The 5,148-nt window shown below is 40.6% G+C and overlaps 2 long non-coding RNA genes across 2 annotated transcripts in view; one reads left to right on the forward strand and one right to left on the reverse strand.

Moving 5' to 3' along the window:
* The window catches only part of LOC123973870, a 4,016-nt gene extending 2,086 nt beyond the window's left edge, over positions 1 to 1,930 (reverse strand). The window contains exon 1 of the long non-coding RNA XR_006825717.1: positions 1,257 to 1,930. This is a non-coding gene — a long non-coding RNA (uncharacterized LOC123973870). The remainder of the gene's footprint in view (positions 1 to 1,256) is intronic.
* Positions 1,931 to 2,047: 117 nt separating this feature from the next.
* Positions 2,048 to 3,056, forward strand: LOC123973835. Its single transcript, XR_006825708.1, has 2 exons — positions 2,048 to 2,250; positions 2,901 to 3,056. It is a non-coding gene; the product is annotated as an uncharacterized LOC123973835 (long non-coding RNA).
* The last annotated feature ends 2,092 nt before the right edge of the window (positions 3,057 to 5,148 follow it).

Here is a 5,148-nt window from a genome sequence, read left to right on the forward strand (position 1 = left end):
TGCTGAGTGGTCCAAAGTTATGTTCTCTGATGACAGTAAATTTTGCATTTCCTTTGGAAATCAAGGTCCCAGAGTCTGGAGGAAGAGAGGAGAGGCACAGAATCCACGTTGCTTGAAGTCCAGTGTAAAGTTTCCACAGTCAGTGATGGTTTGGGGTGCCATGTCATCTGCTGGTGTTGGTCCACTGTGTTTTCTGAGGTCCAAGGTCAACGCAGCCGTCTACCAGGAAGATTTAGAGCACTTCATGCTTCCTGCTGCTGACCAACTTTATGGAGATGCAGATTTCATTTTCCAACAGGACTTGGCACCTGCACACAGTGCCAAAGCTACCAGGACCTGGTTTAAGGACCATGGTATCCCTGTTCTTAATTGGCCAGCAAACTCGCCTGACCTTAACCCTATAGAAAATCTGTGGGGTATTGTGAAGAGGAAGATGCGATACGCCAGACCCAACAATGCAGAAGAGCTGAAGGTCACTATCAGAGCAACCTGGGCTCTCATAACACCTAAGCAGTGCCACAGACTGATGGACTCCATGCCACGCCGCATTGCTGCAGTAATTCAGGCAAAAGGAGCCCCAACTAAGTATTGAGTGCAGTACATGCTCATACTTTTCATGTTCATACTTTTCAGTTGGCCAACATTTCTAAAAATCCTTTTTTTGTATTGGTCTTAAGTAATCTAATTTTCAGAGATACTGAATTTGGGGTTTTCATTAGTAGTCAGTTATAATCATCAAAATTAAAAGGAATGATAACTTGAAATATATCAGTCTGTGTGGAATGAATTATACAAGTTTCACTTTTTGAATGGAATTACTGAAATAAATCAGCTTTTTGATGATATTCTAATTATATGACCAGCACCTGTATTTTCCGCTGCCTGCAAACCAATAAGCAAGTGATACACTGTTACTTTGAGTTTGTTACTTTTTGCGTTGCCAAAATGCTGGATGGGTGTTTTTCGGATTTACTAATCAAGAAAGGCACTTGTCTTAATAGACGTGCCTGAGAAGGCATAACTTTCGAGTGAAGGCATCTTCTAAGAACATTGGTTTTGTACAGCCTTTTAGGGCACTAGCTTTAGTGTCAGCTAGCTAGCTATTAAATAGGCAAATGGCTAACAGATGCCTCAGAAATCATACTAAAACACTTCGTTGGTTACAGTCAGGGGCTAATAAGATAGATCAGTATTTGGTTCTCGCTAACTTTCAAAAATCAAAGCAAAAAAAGTACTAAAAACTTTAAAAAACTTACATTTGTAGACAAATTAGGCTTGTTTGTCTGCCATCTTCTCAATTTTTCGTAAGCTACCATAGGCACAGATTTATGAGTAATAGGCAGCATCGAGTCAGTATCGATGCTGCTGTCAAGACTTGGTGCTTGGGGTGTGTGTCCTCTCTCTGTTTTGTGGTTGTGTTTCTGCACAGGGGGCGTGGCAGCACGGGGGCTGGCTCAGCACCTGGCTCTCTACACCTGCAGCTGATCAGCTCATCACTGCTCAGCTCTTAAGCTTTTGCCTTCTGGAGGGCTGGTCCCAGGTTGGTTTTCGCGATCCGTGGTGACAGTTGTAGGCCAAAGTAGACGCTTCTTGTTCATCTTGTGCTTCTTCGCCTTGAACTTGTTTACTAACAGTTGTGTCTTTTTTCACTTTTTTTTCACTTGTTTCTCCAACACTCGGATCCCCAAGCTCACTTCTCAGCCTAGACTTTCTAGCCCTCTCTCGACTTGCTTAGTCGATTTTTTGTTATCTCAAGAATAAACCCTTGGTCGAACCTTCATCGAGTCTGTGTCTGCACCTGAGTCCAACCACCACCCAACCGTAACAACTGCCTTCAAACCTGATCGTTATGATACAGTTTAAAGGCATCTGATGAGACAGGAAAAGGTCGCTCAATCTGTTTTGAACAGCACTTGATGCCTCGCTGTTGTGTTAGACACCTTCTGAGACAGCATTTTCTGAAAGAGTCACAAGTGTAAACCTGTGTTCTATTAGAACACAGACAGTTCTATGACCTCACAGTATATCAGTGTTCCGTTCTGCTGAGTGACAGAAATTCAGTTTAGATCTGTTCTCCAAAGTGAATACTACTGAGACATTACTGCACTCCCTACAAACATTTTACCACAAGAGGAAATCGCGCTAGAACAATGAAAAAAATAGAGAGAAATTGAAGAAAGAAAGCTCAGAAGAGACAAGAAAGATGAATAAAAAAGACAAAATAAGTAAACTCAGCTTGTCTTACATCAGGTAAGTAAAAACTATATAGTTTAAGTTTAAGCACTAAATTGGTTAAGCGTTTAGATGTTAATTTGCACAATTTAAAAACATAAAAAGACGATCCAGTTTTTTAGTAACTGAAACAGCTGCAGCAGTGAGTGAGTGTCAGTGTGAGCTGGAGGACAGGTAGCACATTTCCATCTGTCAGACAAGATGAAAACTTTACAGCCATGACTCCTGAACAAACAATGTACCAGATAACTTGGCTAAATTGATCACATGTGAATATAATGTGATATGTGACAATGTGATAATGTCTCATGTCCATATGTGAATTTTCACATTTCAAATATGATGTGATGTATATGAGACTTTACATGTTCTTTTTTTAAATGATAACACCACAGAAAAAAAAGAACAATAAGAAAGATATACAAGGAGGAAAATCACAAGAACTGATCTTGATAAAGAATCTGATTGCAAAAAAAAGGCATGAATCTACAAAAACACAAATGCTGATATAAATCCTTACTCTGTTGTTGTACAGTGATATCATCAGTGAATACTTATTTAACTTTAATTCTCAATACAAGAATGGCACCCCTATACTGTTTAGGTGAAGGGTTTCAGCCCCTCTTTCCAGTGTTTGTTTCTCCTCTGATTCTCTTATTCTCCTTCAGATTTAGTGAATATGGACAAAAAAGCAGAGATCATGGACAAAATGCCCAGCTCTCCTGTTCTCCGTAAACTCAGAGACCACTGAGATTACCAACATACCTGTGTCAGAAGGCAGGTCTCCTGACTATCTCTTTGATAAACTGTATTTGTATCACTTAGATACACAGACAATCAGACCAAGCAGCCTCCTTTTTGGAAACAGCTGTTGTGCTGTAGTGCAGATGTTGACTTGACAAGTAAAAATAAGTTTCCCCCATTTCTCTTTCTCTTAACGACTTCCTCCCCCCTCTTCTACCTTCTCAACCCCTACAGGTGGATCTAGAATTGTTTCAGCACACCTGTTTTCTGTAACTAGTAGGATGGATGTGACAATTCATGTTTTTATAAGAATTTGGATTGGAAACCCAATTGCAAAGTTTGATGGATGCCAAGACTTACTGGTGAAGCTCAAAAAATTTGATTTTTTCTTTCAGATTTTTTGAGTCGCACTTGTATATCTTTTTGTTGCCCTCACCAAAACCCCTATATGTCTTTCCACCTCTTTGCCTCAACCTCTAAATGACTTAAATTTAACAATGATAAACATAAAGAACATTGTGCTGTGTTTTTACATTGTTCATCTGTCTACTTTTAAATGAATATTTACTAAATTAATGGTTCTAGTAGTTTATTGGACACAAAAGGAACATGGCTTTAATTGCCTAAGGCATTCAAACCTCCAGCAATGGATGAAACGGGGCTCAACCTGAATATACAGTCAATCAGCTAACAATGAGGAAAAATTCACACAAGGGAAAAGTGAAACAAATTCAGAAAACTATAACTTTCTTCACACCTGAGACTACATTTTCTCTACAGAGGAACTACAGACATCCAGAGAAGCGGTGCTGTTTCAGATAAAAGCCGAGGTTGCAACATCATTTGTGGAAATTAAGACAGACATATCCTCTCTATGAGGAGGATATGAGGAGGGAACAAATGGACGAGCTGTCAAGTCAAGATCTCCCTCTAACTGGGTATTTTCTTTAAATGTTTTCTGGCAAAATTCACAACACAGCACAACACATACTGAAAATCAGCAAGTGGATCAATAATCTATAGATAGCTTGCATGATACTAGATGTTTGAAGCCGATACTGATATTGATATGTGGGGGTTAAAAAATATGTTAACTATAAATCAGCAATAATACTTACTAATATAATGTCCTGCCCTGTTTTGTTCTTGATGCTTATTTGTTGTTAGTGGCATTTAACACCTACTAGTCAAAGACCCAGGGCTTACTTGTATTTCCCAGGCCAGTCATAATCACAATCAACAGATTATCAAGAATAAGGTAAGCCTGTTAGTATGTGCCCTGTGAGTGTGAGCCTTTATGTGGGAATACGAACCGGTTCCTCTTCACTTAATTTGTTGACAGGCTGGAATGGGGGTGCATTTGATGAAGTGGAGTAAGCTTCTCCGGTGACCTGTCAGGAATGGGGTCCGGCCCAACTGGAGCAAGACAGACGGGAGATCCTGTTTGATGTGTCCGCCGTAGGGGCATGACGCCTGATGGCCTGGGCCAAACTGAAACTCTTGTTATTTGTGTTTGTCAGTTTTTGATTCCCCACCCAAGGAGAAATGACCCTGTGGACGAGCTCAGGTTTCACAGCCAGAATTTAAACACTCGACACCCTCGCTGCAGTAGTGCCCAATTAGTATCAAGTGTCAGCCTGTTGACATGTGAAGGATGGAATGTGCGAGTGGTTGGTCAAACAAGGATAGGGAGGTAGTGTTGGTGGTGACGGGCTTTGTCACAGACACGGAGGAAGGATTTAAAACACATGGCCACTTTGCCACCAGACAGAAACCTTCACTTCTGTCCGGGCTCATGTACATATGTCAGGCTTTCGCTGTCTTTATGTTTCTCATTTGTTCTCTCGTTATCTTTTCCTTTCATCCTTCCTTGTTGATTTGTTGACTCATTGGTGCCCTAGAAGAGTCAAGTCAAGTCATGTTTATTTATACAACCCAATATTACAAATCGGGTATTTGCATGGAGGGGCACAAGAACATCTCCTATCCTTTGACCCTCGATTCAGATGACGAAAAACTCCCCCTAAAAAAACCTCTAAAGGTTAATTGTGTACGATTTAGTGGCATCTAGCGTTGAGGTTGCGAATTGCAACCAACTGTCTTGTGTACTGTTCCCCCCATTTCAAAGAGCTAGGATAGCTACTGTGGCTGACACAGGACAAAAAGGTGTCA

This window comes from Micropterus dolomieu, linkage group LG07 (assembly GCF_021292245.1).
Source record: "Micropterus dolomieu isolate WLL.071019.BEF.003 ecotype Adirondacks linkage group LG07, ASM2129224v1, whole genome shotgun sequence".
Lineage (NCBI taxonomy): Eukaryota > Metazoa > Chordata > Actinopteri > Centrarchiformes > Centrarchidae > Micropterus > Micropterus dolomieu.